The 22353-nt window shown below is 45.8% G+C and overlaps 1 long non-coding RNA gene across 1 annotated transcript in view; it reads right to left on the bottom strand.

The window, feature by feature from the left end:
* The window catches only part of LOC131811327 (uncharacterized), a 33943-nt gene extending 15365 nt beyond the window's left edge, over positions 1 to 18578 (bottom strand). Inside the window, exons 1-2 of the long non-coding RNA XR_009345887.1 lie at positions 17851 to 18578; positions 9101 to 9243 (exon numbers count right to left, since the gene is read on the bottom strand). This is a non-coding gene — a long non-coding RNA (uncharacterized LOC131811327). The remainder of the gene's footprint in view (positions 1 to 9100; positions 9244 to 17850) is intronic.
* Positions 18579 to 22353: the final 3775 nt, after the last annotated feature.

Genomic DNA, 22353 nt, shown 5'->3' with positions numbered 1-22353 from the left:
TGTGGAAAGCTCATCAACAAGTAAATTGCAAGGCAGCAAAATGAAATGGAGGAGGAGCTTAATTAATGTATTATTTTAAAATTTTTTAAAGGTCTTTTAAGACATCAAGTCAAATAAACATCTGACTCTTGGTTTTGGCTCAGGTCTGATCTCATGGTTATGAAATTGAGTCCCATATCAGGTCTATGCTGAACACAGAATCTGCTTAGATTTCTCTCTCCCTCTCCCTCTGCCCCTCCACTCACCTTCTCAAATAAATAAATAAATCTTCAAAAAAAATGTAAAGATATCAATTAACTGTAATATATGGACCTAAGTTGGATTCTGATACTAGCAAAAAAAGTATAAAAAAATAAAAAGATTATAAATAATTGGAGAAATTTGAACACTGACAGGTATTTGATGATATTAAAGACATCTTTTAATTCTTAGATTAATAATGGTATTATTGTTATTTTTTTAAAACTTTGTCTATTATAGAGTCACATCCTAGAATGTTTATGGATGCAAGGATATGACGTTGAGGATTTGCTCCAAATACTCCATTCAGGGGAGGTGGTGAATGCAATTGAGATTAGCCAGAAGTTGCTAACCACTGAACATTAGTGATGGGCATGGAGAAGTTTGTTATACTCATCTATGGGACAAAATATTTTCAAAAACTTAAAATTGAGTAAAAACAAAAGAAGGAATTGATGTTCCTTTATTTCTTGACATACTAGAAGCATTACAGCCATCATTCTTGTGAAGATGTGCCAGAAATATCCTCTGAGAAACATTCTCTATTGAGTCTTAGGAATGTCATCAAAAAAGTTAGCTCCCACTCTATTCTACACATCTCATTCCCATTCATCTTAGTTCTGTAAAGAATCTTACTAGGAAGTTCTCTTCCTTTCCTTAACAGGTAAGTGCCTATTTAAACTGGGATGACATCGTTCCAATGAGTGCTACCAAAAAGTAATCTTGACTACCACCGATTGAACAACTTCTACATCCAAGTCCTTTACATATGTTAGCTTTAATCTTTACGAGAAGGCAAACATGAGTATCCCCGTTTCACAGACAGAGAAAGAGAAGCTGAGACAGATAACATCACTTGCTGGTGACCATGAAACTAACAAGCATTTCCCTGAGGGTTTCCATGCGAAAACTTCGGACTCTAAAGACTGCTCTGTCCCTTGCACTGCAACAAATCCACACCTGGTTCTGCTGCTTGGGCTAAATTCCCCCCCATCTTCAAGCCCACCGAAGTTATTTTATAACTTTAGCATACATTGGTGTCACCCAGGGAATTTGTCTAAAGTGCGAATTCCTGGGCATACCCAAAGAGCTGTAGGTCCAGGACCAGGGCCAAGGAATATGCATTAAGCAAAAGACTCTGAGGCAAATGGTCTGGGAACAAAGTCTTGAAAAACGCTTCCCAAATCCCTCTCAATCTTAAACTTCAAATGTATTTTAACAGGATCCTCAGTGATTTGGTTCCTGGTAATACAACCCCTTAAATGAATAAGCACTTGTTCAACTCCTTCAGAAAGTCTCTTTGCTCCTGTTGTCCCTGGCCCCAGAAGAATATAATGATAATAATAATAAACACAATCAGAATAACACGTGCACCAGAACCGATGTTCTGAGAAGCACAAAGGCCATGTCAGCACTCACACGCCCTTCTCCCTCAGTGAGTTGGATTTAAAATTATAGAGCCTAAGAGCTATCATTTACCATTGAGACCTCCAGGCTAATCCTTTGAGTTGAGCTCAACTCTTGTCATAACTGAACACTTCCCAAGTGCCAGGTGCTATGATACAGCAGGCTCTGCACAGACGAATGGGAAGCAGGCTTCCTTGGAAAACTTTTAGAAGCAGAGATGTGAACAAATGGACGTGGAACACCATGTCAAACAGAGAACACAAAAGTAGAAGAATGCTCCAGAAGAAGGGCCTCATTTCTCCAGGCATCTCAGCGATCAGGAATGACCTCAGCAGGACACTGAAGTCTTGCTAACAGAGGAGAAGGGCATGTCAGTAGTGGACACATAAGGAAGCAAAATCCTGTAGAGCCTGTGGTCACCCTGCTCTCTTGTTTGGGGCAGCTCTCCAGGAGAAGGAGCTCAGCTTTTTCGAGATGAACAACATCCAGGCCCGGAGGAATTTTAAAAATTCCCTGTGATTCTTCAAGACTCCCGCAGCCTCCCCCAGGCACTCCAGCTTACGTACACAACTCTCCCCCAAAATCCGATTTATTTTTGCTCAGGATTTATCCGCCACCAAAATGGGTTTAACCTTTTGAGCTTCAGTTTGGCACCTCATGCTTTTCCATCCTCAAATGTTGTCTCCCACCCCATCTGGCTGTGGCAAGACTCCTTCAAGGACCAGACATCTCTAAAATTAGGCATCGGCTGAGATTTATGCTGATTCTCCTGATTCAGTCCAGACTTGTCAACTTCCCTGGAAGCAATAAGATAGTTCCATAAATTCCTACAGCCTTTAACCGACCACACTATTTTTAAAGGGTGGTCTATATCAGATGCAATTAAATCTGAATTGTTGCCTCAATAACTCTGCCTCCTTTCTTTTCTTGCTCGCTTATATCCCCAAGTGTATTTAGCTTGCAAGGCATTTAGCATTCAATTCATCATTTTATTTTTCAGCCTCGGGAGGAAAGCTAAGAGTGGTGCCACTTTTCATTTTGGGAGGTGTGGAAACCAAGTCTCAGCACATCACTTCTTAATATGGACCCTGGTTAAGCGCGCTGCCCTGATCCTGTCTCCAGAAAATGTTCAGCTCTCATTAATGGATGTGCCGGTGGAATTGAGCCCAGGGAAAGTTCTAGCACCCAAGATCTAAAGCAGAATATATGTCTATCAATTTCAATGATTCTGGCGCAAACAAACCCCAGGAAGTCCTGGGTTACCCAACTACACGAGAGCCACTGGACCTGCCTCCCTGAACTTAGCCAGCCTCCGTTTCCCGCCTTCTGGCCTTCTTCCCTGAACAGGTAGAATGGAGCCATCCAGAAGAAAGGGCCCTAAAAGCCCTGTTTCTCTCCTCCCTGGCCACCATCCCAAATGTCTGAGCATAACCAGGGCTGTGTCTCAGGGAGACAGGAAGTATGTAATGAGGGTCTGAGTCCACTGTTTTGTGTGACTGCTGACAGCTATTAAGTCTCACCCCTCCGTCTTCCAGGAGCGCCCCGCATCTGGGCAAGCTGGCAAGGAAACACTTAGCACTCCAAGTGCTCTCCTTTGGCACTGCAAGAGACTCCAATCCTGCAAGTCTCGTGTCTGGGGACTCTCACCACAGCACACCCCTTCCCCATGGCATGCGGGGCTGTTAGGGACCTGCCTGAGTGGTCTGCTCTGTTCTCTCCCTGAGACTTGGAAAAGCACGAGGTGCCAAACTGAAGCTCAAAAGGTTAAGCCCATTTTGGTGGTGGGTAAGTCCTGAGCGTAGGTGAACAGGACTCTGGGGAAAATTGTAGATGTAAGCCGGAGTGCTCAGGGCAGTAACAAACCTTCTCATCCCCTTTTGGTGTGCATGTGCTCCAGATTTGGGTGAGCGTCCAGCCGCCTCAGCATGTGGTCAGAACAGTGTGTTTTCTTCCTACCAGAGACCACAATCCAGTTGTTTCCACACTAGTCAGAGAAGAAGAGCAAAGGCCCTGGGCATCTCTCTCACCCTGAGTAGAAACTTAAAACACGATCCCCATCAGTCTGATGCCTCCTGAAGGCCTGTCACTTTGTCGCTCCTACAATGGGTTGACCCTCTGGTCAACGAGAATCCTTCCCTGGCCACTGTCACTACTGTGGTCGGCTGCTAAGTCCCATCGCCCAGTCTTCCATACTAGTTCCCCCCCACATGTCACTCTCTCTTGCCACCCTATAGTCTAGCCCTGCCTCTGGTTCAGTGAGAATTAGCTAAGGGTCCCTTTCTCAAGATAGTTTATTGCCAGCTACCAGGAAAGGGTGGTAATAGCTACATAAATTAATAGTGATTGAAACATGAATGGCTCCCCCTGGAGTTGTGCAAGTCACAATTGACAAAGCGATAAGGGGAGTCCCTCTTTCACCAAAGCTATTCCCAGTTCTTTCCTGACTTTCAGCAGAAACATGAGCTTTAGCCAAAGGAAGAAGCCCAGAGGATTCCAGCTTTCTTGTCCTGTGGGTGTCACACTCCTAATGTGGGAAGGAGGAATGGGGCTGGTGTTATAGCTTCCTTCTACTTCCCTCAACTGAAAGATCATCACTCAGTCCCTTAGCTTGTTTCCATGGATTAGTGGTATTTTAAGTGATCCATTCTTTGTTGTATGGGACCATCCCATGCATTGTGGGACACTTGACACCCCAACCACAAGGTACCAAATGTCCCGGATATCCCCCAGTTGTTGTGGAAAGCAAAAACATCCCTCCCACATCTCGGAAAGTGGACTCAGATGCTGGTGTCCCCCACCCATCACAGTGGAGTGTCATATGATAGTCTGTTTACATCTGTCTCTACCTCTAAATCTCCCTCTTCAGGAGGGCCAGCACCTTACCTTACACAAAGCTACCTTCCCAATGCCCAGAACATTGTCCAGCACAGTTCTCGGCACTAGAATACCTCTCATTTGATCTGAATTGAAAAAGAACCCTGCGAGATTGGGCAGGACAGGTGGCCCCTCAGATGCTCACTTGCACAAAGGGCAACTGGAGAGTGTCCCCACATCTCTTGCTGGGAGACAACCCAGGAAACTGACCTCTGCCAAGATGCACAGCACCTGGTCCTTTAAATGCTCCTCTTCCACGGAGGGCACCTGCTTGCACCCAAATGATGTACCTACCACCTACAGAAGCAATGTTCACAGCCCCATCCCACTCCCTCCATAAGCAGTCATAGGTTGCCTTTCTTTCATGCATGGAGAGCAGCAGGGCCTACCTCCTGCACAGGAAGAGAAGAACAGGTCAGCACAGGTGCTGACAAATAGAAATACCGAGTCACTCATTAAAAACAAACAAACAACAACAACAACAAAAAAAAACCACACAGCAGTTGAGGTAGGGAAGTGCTGGATCAGGGTCTCTACTCCATGTTCTAATGCAGTGTTTTCAAGTTTCTCAATGCATTTCTTTCTCATTCTACCAAAACCTCCACTGAATCGGTGGACTGGCATAACAGTGTTGGTGGTCGGCCCATCGGCTTTGTTCTTTGTTGACTGACTGTTGTTTTGTTCAGGTGTCCACTTGTAAGACAAATGATCCTATTCCCATCACAAGTATCATTTGAAGCCACAGTCTGGCAAAGGATAGCCCAGGACCAAATTCACCATGCCACCTGTGTTTGTACAGCCTTGAGCTAAGAACGTGTGATGGCTAATTTTATTGGCAGTTTGGCTAGGTTGCAGGGCTCAGATATTATTACAGATGTTTCTGTGAGGGTCTTTTTAGATGGGATTTATAAATTGGTAGACTTTGATTATAGCAGATTGTCCTCCATAATGTGGGTGGGTCTCATCCAATCAGTTGAAGACCTGAATAAAATAAAAAAAAACTGACCTCCCCTGAACAGGAAGGAATTATGCCAGCAGATGGCCTTTGACCCTGAACTGCAGCATCAGGTCTCCCCTGGTTTGCTGGGCTGCTGGCACACCCTGCAGATTTGGGACTTGCCAATTTCCATAAATATATGAGCTAATCGGGACGCCTGGGTGGCTCAGTTGGTTGGACGACTGCCTTCGGCTCAGGTCATGATCCTGGAGTCCCGGGATCGAGTCCCGCATCGGGCTCCCAGCTCCATGGGGAGTCTGCTTCTCTCTCTGACCTTCTCCTCATTCATGCTCTCTCTCACTGTCTCTCTCTCAAGTAAATAAATAAAATCTTTAAAAAAAAAATATATGAGCTAATCTTTAAAATAAATCTCTCTATAGATAGATACATAGAAAGATACATAGATAAGCACATGTATAAATATACATTTTTATACATATATACATACAAACACCTTCCTATTGATTCTGTTTCTCTGGAAAGCCCTGTCTAATACATAATGGTTTTTAAATTTTAAGTTGTTTATATTTTTAATGGTTATATAATCACCTATGTAATGTCTTTGATTTTGCCTCATGCCCAGCAAAGCCTAAAATATTTACTATCTGGACCATTAAGGAAAAGTTTGCCAATATCTGTTCTACATCAGTCATCTCCCTCTTGTTCACTTTGCCAGTGATTAGTTTCAAGATGGTGTCAGTCAGACCAGTCAGATAAAAGGGAAGTCCTCCTGGTGGCTTATGGGAAAGGTTTATTTGCTTACAAGAAGAAATAACCAGAGACGATGTCTGGAACTGCTGCAGCCATCCTGCAGGCCTGAGGCCAGTCTGCCTAGGCAAAAGGCCACCTCATGAGTATGACAAACAAAAGACAAAAAGAGTCCCTATGACATCATGGAGCTACGGAGTGAACACTCTATCTCAAGGCTTCTCTTTATGTGAGACAAAAAATGACCTTCATGTTTATGATGCCCTGAGTCAGAGTTCCTGTCCCCTGCACCAAAACACATCCTGAGCAATCCTTCAAAGTGAAGAGTTAGAGAGGTTTCATTTCTTCATCAATGTCCCCGGGAAGCTGGTGATGAGGGCTGGAGCTGGAACCCCATCTTAGCTAAACTTAGAAGTCTAAAGTTGCAAGCCATGAGACAATGTGTGGCTTCTCATGAACGGACCATGAGTAGCTAAGTAGATTCAGCTGAATTAATTCTAGTGGGTGCTTTGAGGGAGCTGTTTCATAACCAATAAAGGCTGCACCCACCTTCTTGAAATTATTTTATTTTGTGTTAAATCTCCAAAGGACCAGATCATTGATATTTTCCCAAGAAAAGAGATCTTATAAAAATACAAAGCTGTCCTTGTGAAAACAGAGGAGATCCACATCCCTGGCCCTACCATGCTGTTTTGTTTTGTTTTGTTTTGTTTTGTTTTGTTTTGTTTTGCTTTGCTTGTTTGGTTTTCTTTCCCCTACCCCCATTATCACGGCAAATAATTTACGGCAAATAATTCAACTTCACTAGCTACTGCTGGGTGGATAGGCTAACAGGTAAGATATTATTGTTCCCTCACATTACTTCGAAAGCCATTTGCACACCACAAGGTATACAATTACCAAGTGATAAACCATCACTGTTATCCTCCTCATGGTTTTGTAAAAGACTTTGCTGTCCTCATGTCATAGATGGAACAGAAGATGGCAAATGAATTTTTGTAGACTATACAAGGTGCAGCTTACCTCATTCAATACCATATGAAGAACAATGATTCGCTCCCTCAAGCTAAATCTACCACTTCTTGGCCTCATTGCTCAAATAATTACCTCCTGCCCTCCTGCCGGTGTGCTTGTAGAGACCTCCCTATGACACTGGGGTGAGTCATCTGTACTCTCAGTCCACGGCCTTTCACATAGAGAACTCTGAGATCTTCAACAGACTCAGCTTGCCTTTGGAGATGGGACTGATTCTTGAACATTTTTCTAGTCCAAGAACTGAAGAAAAATCACAAAACCTTTATAACCAACCCAGCTTACAGTTCTAGTTTTGTTTTCTTTCATACCATCTGAGACTCCTTCCCTTGTGATTTTGGAACTATCTTATAACTGAGTCCAGTCTTTAAAATTAAGGTCTCAGGGGCGCCTGAGTGGCTCAGTGGGTTAAACCACTGCCTTTGGCTCAGGTCGTGATCCTGGAGTCCTGGGATCGAGCCCCGCATCAAGCTCCCAGCTCTGCAGGGAGTCTGCTTCCCCCTCTGACCTTCTCCCCTCTCATGCTTTCTCTCTCTCAAGTAAATAAATAAAATCTTTAAAAAATTAAATTAAATTAAATTAAATTAAGGACTCAGGTATAAAGAATCATGATCCCAGGACTAGAAGGAGCTTTGGTGGTCTTCTGACTCCAACCTCCTCTCCTACATTAATCCTGTCCACTGACTTCATCTACGGCTCCGCACATCCAGAGCTCGTTGTTAGAAAGCTCTGGCTAACATTGGAACAAAAATCTTTCTTCTTGCCCGTTTCACCCATAGACTGTAGTTCTGCCAGTGGGTGCTGAATGTTCATTGTAGACAAAATCAGTCCATATCAAAACAACCCATTATTAATGATGTTAGAAAGGAAACCAGGCTTCTTGCAAGGGCAAAGTGAACCCCCTGTGATTGTCATGGGGACACAGAACAAATACATTTCCTCTTTCACAAGATAGGCTCTCAGATATTTTAAGAAGGCTACCTTGTAACCCAGAATTTTCTCTTCCCCATGCGAAATATCCCCAGTTCCCTCAGCCTCAAATCAAGAAGCCTGGGTCCAAATCAGCATATGGGTCTGATCATTCTTCTCCAAATAAGCCCCTGGAAATAAGAGCAATTTCACCGAATACTAATATCCCCAAATCTATGTGCTCTGTAAATTTCCATTGAAGAGCACTACTTTTTATGGCTTATTTTTTATGTACCTTTGGAAAAATACAAATTCCGCTGTGCTCCTGTGATTCCATTTGTCTGGGTCTATACCTCCTAGTAAAACCCTGCGTCCCTGTAACAATCGTGGGGGTTCACTTTGCCATCCCGAGGAGCCGTTTTCCTTCCCAACTTCTTTAACAATGGGTTATTTTGAAACGGGCTGATGTTATCTACAATTAACCCTCAGTATTTGATTTCAAATGCATTTTAAACCCTGTCCCATCTATTTAGAAATAAGCAAATGCCATTAATACGTGTGACCGTCTTAGAAGTGAGCCTAAACTTTCCATGGCAAAGGGAGGTGCTTGGAAGGCTCAGAGATCAATTTGAATCAACACTGAGGATGAATGATGAGTGTTTGGATCTTGACAGTCCCTATAACCAGGGGTTCACTGAAGGACTGGCCCTTCAAAGAAAAATCACAAACCAAGAATTACTCCATCAGGACCTACTATGTGCTATGCAAAATGGTAACCTGGAGTGGAGTCACACGATAAACAAGTCTGACACGAGCCCCACTTGGAGCTTGCTATCAAGGCGTTAGACGTGCACTGGCAAGGTCCTGCCTGCTAATACATGGAGCAGATAATAATTACACCCATTTTGCAAAAGACAAAGAAACATAACATACGAGTCCTTGCTATGTGTTCACTGCACTGCAGACATCATCTCCTTTACACTAATCAGCAGCTCAATCTTCGTATCACAGGTCCATTCGGAGATGAGAGAAGCGAGTCATGCAAAATGGTGGTGCACACTCTCAGCCAGGTCTTCCTAGAACAGGGGAGGAAAAGGCCATAAAATGAAACTGCAGGATTAAACACTTCCCTGTGAGTACTTCCCAGAGCTACAAAGATGGCACTGAGCAGAGCAGTGATGAAGGCAAAGTAGTAGTGGTGTGGCACAGAACGGGGACGGCCGGCTTGGGAACTGCAGGCAGACAGCACCAGGCTGGCAGTTGCCCTCAGAGAGATGTCCCCTGGGACTATGTCAGGAGAAGACAATGTCCCTTGGTCGAATAGGGAGGTCAGATGCAACAATTTGGGGTTCTGTTCTCCCATTCCAAAAGCTACGGCTAGCACTAGCTCTTGACCTTCCTGGGAGTCCCTAGAATCAGAGTGAGAAGCGACCCTAGCCTTCTCCTAGTCCAGCCCTTCATTTCTCAGCAGCCCCATTTTCTCCTGCCATTCTCTCTGTTTTCCACGTAAAGGAGGGGCTCGCAGCACCCTATCTGAACACTGAAGCCCATAGCACTTCATGCAAAAACCTCTTAGATTGCCATGGCACAAAACTCACGGGCTAAGGGAAATAAGCACTGTGCAGAAGTAGCTATAAATAAAAGCCCCAAACTAGTGAAAGTTTCTAGATCTCCTTTTTATTTAAATGTTCCTCATTTATATGCAACCAATTCACAAAAGCCCACACACCAATCTGGAACGCACCTGGTATTGTGAGAAATTGCCAGTTTGGCGGTGTCGTGCTTTTTTCCCCCACAATAAAAACTGCACAGTGTCATGTCCTTAGGGTACATCAGTCCCCTTTCCTCCTTCTTTAATGAATCCCCCAAAGAGATAGGTGTATAAAATACACCCAACAAAATGGGCTCTATTCATTCCCTATCATTGTAGGAACACCTGTCCAGGTACATTTTTAGAGAATGGATTTGTCCAACAGCTCTCGCTGGTGTGACCTTGTACCACACTTGTGCTAAACCAAAAACTGTTTCAGTTGGCCAGGGCTGCTGTAACAAAGTACAACAGACATTTATTGTCTCCGAGTTCCGGAGGCTTCAAGTCCAAGATCAAGGTGTCAGCAGGGCTGGTTTCTTCTGAGGCTTCTCTCTCGGGCTTGCAGATGGCCATGGTCTCCTCCCTGTGTCTTTACACATCATCTTCCCTCTGCCCATCTTTGTGTCCAAATTGTCCCTTTTTATAAGGACATGGGTCATGTTGGATCCAGACCCCTCCTAATGACCTTCTTTTAACTTAATTATCCGTTTAAAGACCCCATCTCCAAACACAGTCAGATTCTGAGATGCTGGGGGTTAGGTCAAATTCAGCCTATAACACCCTCCTCGCCAAATCCGTGTCTTCTTGCATGCCAAATACATTGTCTCCATCCCAACAGCCCCACATGTCATAACCTTGCCACCATCAACGCTGAGGCCTCTACCTCAAGCAGCTTTTAGGGCTGGGATTTGTAGAGGTGAAAAGGGACTAAAATAACTTGTCCTTTTCCCCTACGACTGGTGTCAAGACCACAGACAGAAGCTTTGGCTATCTGGGCCCCTTCTGCCGGGAGAGGCGTGAGACCCTCCTGTGGGCCTCCCCAGCTCAGAGCAACGCCACTGGGAGAAGGAAGTGTGTTTCTCCCAAGACCACGGCACAAAACTCCAAAGATGAACTGGGAGAGTGTTTGGGCAGAAGGAGAATGCATCTCCACCGGCCTCTTGTTCAGAAGGCGCTGATTTCCTCTGTTCTAGGAAAGGAACACCGAGAGAGAGCTGATTCAGCTCACTGAGGGTAAAAATAGCTAAGTGGACAGCTTGAGTGAGACTTAGCACTTCACCTGTTTGTCCTATTATCAACTGCACACGGGAATGTATCAAGGGCTGCAGAGTTACAGCCATTGTAAAACCAAGGCTCTGTGTAAAAACCATCTACCTGAAATTGAGAAGTCGTTGGAGCTCGTTCAGATTAGAAAGAGGGCCTTCGCATGCTTCTCCTCCAACAGCTGCCAGGGGAATGGCAGCCTGCGGGAAGCCTACGTGACAGGAGGAGCGCCTCGGGGAAGGCACCAGAGAGCGCCCACCATCAACGGCATGCTAAGGGGAAAGGCTTGGGTTTCCCCTGATCTCTTGACTGTCTTCCAAAGTTCATCGTGGTTTCTCGAAGACCAAGGTGCGTTTATGGGTCAAGTTCATTTTCAGGGGGACAAGGCCGGGCACCTCTCCCGTGAGGAGCTGCATTAATATCTGGTCACATATCTGCCTGGACCTCTACAATTTCTGAACCATAACACCCTCAGACTGACTCAGTGCTCCCAAGTACAACTTCCCAAAGGAGGTGAATGGAGACACGTGGGCAGTCTTTAGAAGTTCTCCTGTGGCTTTAAGAAATCCTACTTGACCCTCGATTCTAGAGAGGCTGGAAAGTGTCAAGTTAGGGCTTTGGTAAGAGAGTGAGGAAGCAGATCTTCAGAGCTCAGTGAGAAAAAAACGCACAGACACACATACTCGTGCCCACACTCACATGCAGACACACACATATACCTATGTTCATTTTTTAAGAGAGAACAAGAGAGGGCTTGAGAATAGCAAACATGCCCCAGTTCGCCCATCCTTAAATATTGTTAGATGAAACCGTCATGTTGACAAATAGCCCCCACTAAGGGCAGACCCAGCAGGCTCCTGCTCCTCACAAATGCAAATTGTGGAATGCAGGGGGCCAGCAGAGTGCACACATGTGGTCTAAAAATATGCTGCCTGTCCCATCTCTCTGGGGATCCACTTCCCAGGCCACTTGCGGGGGGTGGGGGGTGGGGGGGGTGCGCGGGGAGCACTGAGGCAGGGGCCCTGCCTAAGGAGGAGCAGGGGCCTCTCTGTTTGCACCGGAGCTAATTACCCGAGGACCTAGACAGGCAGCTGCTGGGCCCCTGCTCTGGGTTTCCAAGTGCCTTGCAAGGCTGCGGTTCTAACTTTAGAATGGCACTCCCAACTTTGATCTTCCAGCACTGCTTGGCTTTAGGCAAAACATAAACTTGAGAGCTGCAACATGTTTTTTAAATTTTATTCCCCTGGCAGTTTCAGAATAAGGACAGGAATTATTTTCAAATGAGAATCTTTGACTGCACAACACAGGCTTCAAAAATTAAGCAGAAACACATGGCAGCTCTTATTATTAAATTTCCCTTGGAAAACAATGGTTTAAATTATGGGGGGGGGCAGTTTGATAAAACTTTGAAATGTGAAGCCTAAAGTTTAAAATTAAAAAAAAAAATAGCTTTAGAGTCATTGGTTTTTGGTTGTTTTTTTTTTAAGATTATTATAGACTTTTTTTAGCCCTGCCATTATTAACCTATATCTGCCAATGTTTAAAATATGGAATGCTTTGGGGTTTAAAATATAAATGACAATTTTTAAAGCTGAAAATCAGGTGCTAAGGGGTTTTCTGAAGTACAGAGAGACATTCGGGCTTCCCGGTTAGAGCATCTCCCCATAAAGCAAGTTTTTAAGAAAATAATGAAGATGGTAGACCTGAACTGTATCCTAATCTTTCCGATTCTCTATGGAGTCCAGCAAGAAATAGAGACTCAGAAAAGTGAGCTGGGCATTCCCTGGCTGGTGAAAGTCTGGTGGGCCACAGTTGGGGCCGCTGGCCTCTTCTATCACCAAAAGCTATCAAAGCACACTTCCCATTTCTCCCCAAGCCATTCCCACAAAGGGATTCGGGCAAGAGGATGTTTTTGGAAGCTGCACCATCTCAGTCGCCCAGGCACTCTTCAATTCCTCCTTCCCCTCCAGGACCCAGTCAATTACTACCTTCTCGATGAAGCCTTTCTGATCACCTCATTTAAAAGTTTCCCCATGCCCTCATCAGCTCACATCCTTATTGTGTGTATCACTCGTTTGGAACTTACGATTTCCTGCTGGATGTGGTTAGTGATCTTTCAAATGTGGCTCTTCCCTTCCCAGCTACCTTATAAGATCCTCAGTGGCAAGAAGCAGCTCTTTTCGCTGTCTGCCTCCCCCCTTGGGCCTAGCTCAGTGCCAGGGCCCTGTGGCTGGGCTCCCCGCTGGTACCGCAGGGAATAATCACAGCGCTCCAGTAATGACAAGAACTTATCTTCTAGCATCACCCAGAGGACACCCTAGGCAATAATTGCAGATGGAAAAAAAAGAAACCCCAAGTCCCTCCACCCCTTCGCCCTCCTGCCCTGAAGCAGAGGCATCTGCAGGAGGTGGGGCAGTGCCATGGGGGGAGGGAGGGGGGAGTGGAGAAGGCGGGGGGGGGGGGGGGGAGGGCGGGGGGGGGGGAGGCCTCACTGGCCAGGTGGCACATTCCCTTGTGAGCCCTCAGCAGGACCGAGAGATGGAAGAGGAGACAGGAAGCTGGTCAGCCCCACTCTGATTCTGCAAAGGATTTACTTTTTTACATCTGTTGATTCTCCTAACCTGGCTCCCGTGACCCAGCCTGTTCGGAAGCTTTTCTGATTAAAGGGATCGTTCCTGTCCAGCGCATTGTGGGCCTTAATGATCGCCACCCGCCCCCTCTGAGCGCAGGGCGACTTCCCTGGCGCTCTTCGCAGTATTTTTGAAACAGTATTAATACCAGTTGTAGGAAAACAAGAACATCATTCACGGAACTTTGTTTATGTCACTGAATTCCAGTTTGGAATGAGTTCCTTTTCGGTTATAAGAAACTTCCCTTCCTCTATCTAGGAGCCAACCAAAAAAGCTCATTCAACATTTTGAGTAGGGCTGTCATTGCCTGGATGGTGAGAACACGTCGCAGGTGTAGAAGAGTAGCTTTTGCCTGGGTGGTGTCTGTGGCTTCAGGCCTTGTTACTCAAAATGTGGCCTCAGAGCATGGCCTGGGAGCTGGTTAGGAGAGGAGAGTCTCAGTTTCCACGCCAGAGCCGCCGAATCAGGATCGCCGTTTCAACAGGATCCCCTGAGATTCACACACACATGAATGTTGACCAGCTCCCATGAGAGCTCTCTCCACCCCAGAAAACCATCTCCCACCCACCTGTCACTCCTGCCTGAAACGCTCATCATAGAGATCCACAGGATAGGCCTTATTGCCCTTAAATGGCAAATACACCCTAAAGGAACAATTTATTAAGGCAAATCAGCTACTAGTACGGAGATGCTCAAGTGAACTCGTCTGCTCTTTTGCCAAGTGAAGGAAAGAAGGAGCTGATGCTTTGCGCACTCCGGGACGGGCGCCGACGGGGGTGTCTCCTGGTCTGAGGATGGCAGGCGGGGGCGTGGGGCAGGGTAGGGGGTCGGGGGAGTTTCTTTCCACCTGCCCTGTGCTGTCTGGATCCAGATGTGGGAGACAGAGTCCCTACAGTGGCAGACTTTCAACAGTTAAAAAACGATCTTCCCAAAGAGCTAGCCACATCCAGGAGGGCCCGAGAGCCAGAGAATCGAGTCCAGGAGGCTGTGAGAATGAAAGTGAGACCAGGCAGGCTGACACGGACTAGCGGGGGAGCTGACAGGGCCGGGGCTGGAGACGGACGCTGTGGTTCCCCCTGGGGCCTGTCCATGGAGGCGTGGGCTTATAGAAGCAGAATCCATCTAAAAGGCCAGAAACAAGAATGTCCTGCCTGTCCACCTGCCTGAGGGGATCCAAAAGGTCACAGTCACACTAATAACGATCTGTACAAACCCTGCTAGTATGGCTCCAGGGTCTCTGAGAGGACTTCTTCATCTGAGACACTTCTGAGAGGCTCCAGGAGCGCTACCTGAAGTCTCTGAGGAATCGGGCGACCTCTTTCTCCACCCTTGGGTCCATCGTTCCACACGCGGATGCCCTTGCCCTTGGAGTCCGATAGCCCCATAACTTACTTCCGAGATACAAAAACAAATAATAACTTCCTTCTGTGTGGGAGTCCATTCGGTCTGCTGTAACAACACCACACAGGCTGGGGGGCTCCTGGACAACACGAATTTACTTCTCACAGTTCGGGAAGCTGAAAGTCCAAGATGAAAGTGCAGGCAAATTTGCTGTCTGGTGAGGGCAAACTTTCTCGTTCATAGATGGCTACCGTTCCTTCTCCTGTGTCCTCATAGCAGAAAGATCGAGAGAGTTCCCTCGGGGTCTCTTTTAAGAGAGCACCAATCCTGTTCCGGAGGGGTGCACCCTCATGACCTGATCGCCTCCCAAAGGCTCCACCTCCTAACACCATTACCTTAGAGGCTAGGAATCAACATACGGATTTTTCATGGACACAAACACTCCGTCCCTAACACTCTATTAGATCCCTTCGCAGAGCTGCTGATTTCGACAGAGTTCAGAGAGAAATCGCTAACCCCTCACATCCTTGGATCCCCCTGTGGATATATTCTCTCACAGGGATACATTTTCTCCAGGACTCCCCAGTTTTGATGTATTTTAGTTTCTGTCCCTTCCCATTCCTACCCTGCTGGTTCACCAGACACCCCAGCGTATGTCTGTCTCCTAATCGTGAATATGGCGGAAATTCTTTTTCCATTAGAAACAAGGATTGAGTAGGTTCAGGAAAGATAGATCTAGAAACGGACATGGAGTGCAGTCGTGGGCAGGGGAGCCACTGGACATCCCACCCTGACAGGGGCAATTCTCACCGCTCACCAGTGCCACACCTGCTACAGTCCATTCGTTTATAAATGAACCAAGTGAAGTAACTTTAAAATTAACTTCAAGGGGCACCTGGGTGGCTCAGTGGGTTAAGCCTCTGCCTTCTGCTCAGGTCATGATCCCAGGGTCCTGGGATCGAGCCCCATATCACAGCCTCCTGGACTCAATTCTCTGGCTCTCAGGCCCTCCTGGATGTGGCTAGCTCTTTGGGCTCTCTGTTCAGGAGGGAACCTACTTCCCCTTCTCTCTCTGCCTGCCTCTCTCCCTACTTGTGATCCCTGTCTGTCAAATAAATAAATAAATAAATAAAATCTTTAAAAAAAAATTAACTTCAAGAGGAACACAAAGGGCCAGCAGCCTGAGGAGACAGTGGGAACTCTACCCACTTCTGCTCATTTGTTCATTGATTATACACCTAGAACAGTATCTGTCATAGAACAGGAAAACATATTTACAAATGATTGACCAAATAAATGAGTGAATTTAGCAAATATAGGCAAAGTGTCTGGATGTGCAATTCTTTGTTCTAGACACTAGAAAGCAGCAGGGACTCAATGAGCCCCAGCCTGACAGAGGGTCCAGGGAAATAGTAGATGATCCCCAGACCCATATATGACAAAGAACGCAAGGGGGGAATAGTGCATGGCTATAGCAATGCACAGAAGGGTCTGCTGAGGACCCTGACCATGGTTCAGTGGAGTTGGCCCAGGGGGGCTGAAGGGGAGATGTATGGCCAAGGACTCAGGTACTGAGTCTCAGGGGCTGGAGGTGCCTGCTGGGGGGACCAACTTCTCTGGCCTCTTAAGGTGTCTCCCTAGAGACAATGACTATAAACTAGTCCCAATCTGGGTCCCCAGCCTCCAGACCAGGGCTGGATTCCCTCCACTCTTGGGATAGCCCAAGTCCACTGCCAAGAGCTGACAACAGCACGGGGTGGACAAAAGAAACATAGAGCTTGTTGTCTGCATGGCAGGGGGAGCGAGGAGTGGGGAGGACAGAAAGGAGGTTATTATAGTCCAGATACAACAGGCCTTTGCATTTTAAACACGGAGAGGAAGGAACAGGCAGATTAAAAAGCGAAAAACGGCAGTTTGCAGAGAAAGGTTAGCTGTTGGAGAATGAGTAAGAGATGGGGGGTGGGCGGACAGCTTGGATAACAAAACCAGAGGAATTAGTTAGTTATCTGCTGAAATCTACTGCTTCAGAGGGAAGCTCAAGAGTCATCTGAGCTGGTTTACACAGGGAATAAGACTGAGTTGGGATGAGATTTCACTGGGTAATGGGATAAAAATTCAGGCAGTGCTCATTCAGATCCAAGGCTCTCTTGCAACCCTGCTCTGAGCTGGAGGGAATTGTGTTGTGGTACATATTTATGTCTGAATGCGAGCCAGTGTGTATTCTATAGGCACAAAGTTCTTTCATGCTCGGGGGGAAAAAGTGTTCCTGTTCTTACATATTCTTTTATCCTAAATCTGAAGTACTTAATAAGAAGTCATTGTTGGCAAAGGCCTGGTATGAAGCAAGGCTGTGTGTGTGTGTGTGTGTGCGCGTGCGCACACTCGTGCACACGCGCTCCGGAGCCTGTACGTGTGTGCATGTGTGTATGTGTGTGTACGTATGTGTCCAAGAGAAACATACCTCTTTGTCACAGTGTGGAATGGGCCAGGTTTTCCATAAGTGGATAAGAGGAATTTGCTGAAGCATTTGCCACACTAAATGTGTTGTGGGTCACACTGGAATATGCGCTGCTCCCCTTTCCCTTTTTTTCTAACCAATTCCCACCTGCCTTGCATGCCGCATCCATCAAGACTTTCAGTAGGTCTGGTTTCAGTTCCCGTAAACTGGATCAGGCTAGTAGTAGCAGAGTCAGTGGTTAGTGGAGTCAGGCATCTCGGCACCCCCGCCCCTTGCCCCTTGCCAGCCGGCTTCCCAAACTCACTCATGTCACCAAATTGCAAATCATGCAAAAGCAAAAGATAAACTCCAGGCCAACTAAAGCCGTTTGGAATGCAGGGACTTGGGTGCAGATAAATACCTCCAAGGTTTCCCATATACGATTGGAGGCTTTGAAGTCAGAAATCAATGGCCGGCTTTTCGAAGGAAAAGGTAACAGGTGTGCTCAGGTGAGCCCCAGACAGCTGGGTCTGTGGAAGCAGGTGCTCACACAGGTGCGGTGGCTGCTCCTGCCATACGTCCTGAGCAGACATGGGATGCAGGAGGAGGAATGAGACTGTGAATCAGAGAAGACAGGCCCATTCAGCCATCCGTGCCTCATTTGTCTCCAGGTACACAGAGCAAATCCACAAGTAGAGAAGTACATAGCAGATGGGACGTTCCAGAAGGAAACTGCTTCCTGTTCCAAAGCCTTCAGAAATATAAGAAAAAGACAACCAATGAGTTTTTGGTCAGAGAGCTGATCTCAAAACCAAGACACGGAAACTACCAGGACCCATGAGAGGAACCTTGCAAACATAAGCAGTAATGAGGAGTTGAAGAAGAGTGAGCTGTAAGTATTACCAGCCGGGGCATAGGCCCTCAAAAAGGCTTGCTGGCCTCAATGTTGAAATAACTCAAGTCTCTGTCCTGCCCATCCTTCCCCTGATTCACTCTTTCTTTGGGGGACCACACTCAGCCCCATGCTTGTATGTCTCCCAAATCAAAACCCCCATGCTGACCTCTCTCCTAAGCTCCAGACTCAAAAACCCAATGTCCTATTCATCCTCTTGGATATTTAATGACTTTTCCAAAGTTATTGTATCCAAATTGCACTGATTTCCACTGTACCCCCACGTCCCACTATGTCTAGGTCTTCCCCATCTCAGAAAATAATCCTCACAAGCACGTTCCAAGGCACCACTATCTCTTGCCTCAATGACCAGCATGCCCTCGGGCTCACCAACCTGATCCTACACTTTCCCAGTGTCTAGTCTCTCCATGGCAACCCAAGTGACTTTTGAAAATATAATCAGATTAGCCTGCTTTCATGCTCAGAAACTCCCACTGGTGTTTTATTACCCTTAAAATGAAGCCCAAAGTCTTACACTGGCTACAAATGGCCAGACCAGCATTTACTGTTCCAACCTCATCTCCTCTCATCCCATGCCAATTCCAACCACTCTGGCCTCCTGGCTGTTCTTCAAAACATCACCTGGTTCCTTCCTCAGCATCTTGATATTTGCGGCTCCATCCACCTGGAAAACACTTTTCAAAACATTTCACATTGCTCACTCTTCCACTGCATCCAAAATTGTTGCACATATTACCTCTGCAGAGAAGCCTTCTGACCCAGATGCTACAGGAGACCAACCACCACCCAACCCCTCATACCACCCTCTCTTCCCTTAACTTGTCTATTTATCATGCTTTTTTGGTTGCCCAGCTTATTTTAAACATTCTTGGTGTGTCTGGGAACCTTCAAGATTTTCCAAGTGGAAAATAGTATCATGGCTTTACCAGTGTCCTCCAACCCCCAAATCCATGTCCATCCAGAACCTCAGATTGTGACCTTACTTGGGGATAAGTTCTTTGCAGCTATATACTCAGTTAAGGATCTTAAAAATGAAATCATCCAGTTTTAGAATGGGACGTAAGTCTAATGACTGCAATACTTACAAGAAAGAAGAGAGGGAGTCTTGGACACAGACTTGAAGTGAAGAAGGCCATGTGACAACAGAAGCAAAGATAGTCATGGAGCCACAAGCCAAGGGATGCCAAGATGCAGGGAAGAATTCTTCCCTAGAACCTTCAGAGGGAACATATCTCTGCCAGCACCTTGATTTTGGACTTTCAGCCTTCAGCAACAAAGCCATCAAATTTGTGGTAATTTGTTACAAAGCCCATAGGAAACTAATACAGCCAGAAAACCCATTTCATGTAATTCACTCAGTATCTGAGAAGCAGGCATGATCCTTCCCACTTTACAAATGAAGCCTGAAGGGTAGAGAAACTTCAACACATGCCTTGAAACCTAAAGAAACCAGAACTCCTGCATTCTGACAGTCCACCTCCTAATAACAGCACTGTGTAAAATGAGGAGGCTGGAATGCCAAGTGACTCCGATGATCCCCTTTCAAGATATTCTAAGGCTGCTGCCAAGAACAATGTAGTCCTAGAGGCAGCGTAGGGTAGCTACCAACATGAGAGAAAGCTGTCAGGGTGCCGACAAAGCCCACCATCAGAAGTTCAGAGTGGTAGGTCATAAATTATTTGTATAAGAGAAAAAGCCAAGCAAGGGTCCATTTTAACAGCCATCTGGCATCTCTGTCCTGTAACCTAGGCTGAGTCTGTACTGGGTTTCATGCTTTGGGGCAGAAACTCATACCAGAAAAATATTCTTTAATGCATTTTTGTGCAGCTGGATAGAGCCGAGAATTTGTTCAGATTTAAATTAAATTACACCTACGCTGATACTACAAAGGATATTAATCAGGTAGACTTAGTAAATACTGATAGGGCACCCAGAGGGTGCTAAGCACTACCAGTGACTTGTGGCTATCACTGGAAGGGAAGAAAATGGTGGAGCTTTTGGCTGGCATGAATCACATCTATAAGCCAGTGAGAAAAGTTGTCATGTCCAGTTCTGCTAACCAGAAAAAAAAAAAAAAAAAAAAATCTGGTCCTTGTAAGGCTGCTAATACATTTAATCAGTACCACAGCCTTAATTTAGTACCCTCCCAAGAGTACCACAGGGACCTGCCAGCTTTCATGAGAATGGAAGCCACCATAGAAGGAACTCGGCGACTCAGAAATCCAGACGTGGAAGCTACATAGAATCATACTGGCTAAACTATAAGCAAAAGATCATCTAGTCCAACTCTGTCACTATACAGAAGGGAAAATCTAGGCTCTTGAATATGGAGGGCCTTTTCAGTGAGAGGTTAACTTACGATTGTGTAGACCTCAGTCTCTAGGGCAGAGAGACCTGGGTCTCTTACCACTTCCTAGTTGGATGGCCATGACCTACGACAAGCTAACTCCACTCCCTGCATCTCCATTTGTTTCCTTAACTCCAAAACGGATATACTGATATTCACCTCATAATGTTTTTCAAGGAACAACACACGTGATACCAAGTACCTGGTGTAGAGTAAGTGTTCGATCCCACCTTCTTGGTCTTTCCCAGGGTCACACTGACCAATTCTGGTTGAGCCAGGATTAAAATCCAGATATCAAGGAGTGTCAGGCTGGTATTCTTCCCATGCCATTTCTCCAAAGAGAAGAGTATTGCCCATTTGTGTTCCTGGGTCTACACTCCAATAATTCAGGATACTGACCAGTACCTCCTAAATTGAACAAGATACAAGGAATGGCAATAAATCTCTTTTTTCCAAGTAAGTTCAGAAAGCCATCCTATAACCCCACACCGAATTCCTAAAACTATAAAGAGCTTCCTTTAGGACCAACATTTTCTGGCTAATTAAAATGAATGTTGTATCGATGAAAGATTATTTTAAAATGGCACTGATAGTGTTTAGACATTGTCATAACATCAGCCGGCAGATCACTAATTTGCAAATTTACTAAAGATCTTGCCAATTAAAACCTCTTCTAGACACTCTGAAACACACTGTCACTGACAGCTGATAGACCACATGGTAAAGACATGATCATATTAAAATCACACAAGACTGTTCTCTCTGGAAGGGGCTGAGGGAGAGAGACGGGGGCATGTCCCCAAAGTGAGTGCCACTAAGTCAACCGAGCCAGACTGGCAGAGGAGAAAAGCAAATCTTTTGGTTTTATTTTACCCTCACTGTTTTCCAAAACAAACAGTGGAACTTCTCAAAAAGTCTGCAGGAAATTATCATCCTGCAAAATTGTTCCTGTGTTTCTCTTGGTGAGACAAGCCAAGAAAAGGGAATCTCTGGACCAAACTTGACATGCACAAAAACACAAACTGACTTACACCTGGAAGTTGGTGGGCATTAGCCCAGGGTCCTATGGGGACAACTTTGCACTTCTCTAGGGGTGTCCCAAGGGGCAACAGTAGTCATCAATCCCTGGAAAGTCACCCCAATTAACAGCACAGTGAGTTCCTGTAAAAGTCCACTTTACAAGCTCTGCCCAGCAGTGGGTCACTGAAGGAAATTTTCCAGATTTGGAAGTCAAGGTAGTATGACAAGGCATGCATTCAAATGGACAGATTTCATACATATAACCCTAGGAGCCAACATTTAACGAACACTTCCCATGTGCATTATATCATTTATTCACTGTTAACAATCCTGTAAGATTGATGCTACTATTATTCCCAAAAATCATGTAAGGAAATTAAGGTGTAGAGATGTAAAGAAGGTGCTGTAGATCTCATTCTTGTACACAACAGCTGCTATGCAATAGAACCGAGATTCAAGCCCAGGCCCATCTCCCTCCAGGACCGGTGTGGGAAAACTCCACAGTGTTATCTGGCCTTATTCCTGAGAGAGGTGATCTGCTCACATACTTGTCCATAGGAGATGGTGGCCTTTTCCGAGATCCATGTATAATATTTCTCAACTCAATAAGATATTCAGAAATGTAGCAAATTATACAAGTATAA

Source organism: Mustela lutreola, chromosome 11 (genome assembly GCF_030435805.1).
Source record: "Mustela lutreola isolate mMusLut2 chromosome 11, mMusLut2.pri, whole genome shotgun sequence".
In the NCBI taxonomy this organism is placed as follows: domain Eukaryota; kingdom Metazoa; phylum Chordata; class Mammalia; order Carnivora; family Mustelidae; genus Mustela; species Mustela lutreola.
This window is presented reverse-complemented; position numbering and strand designations above follow the sequence as displayed.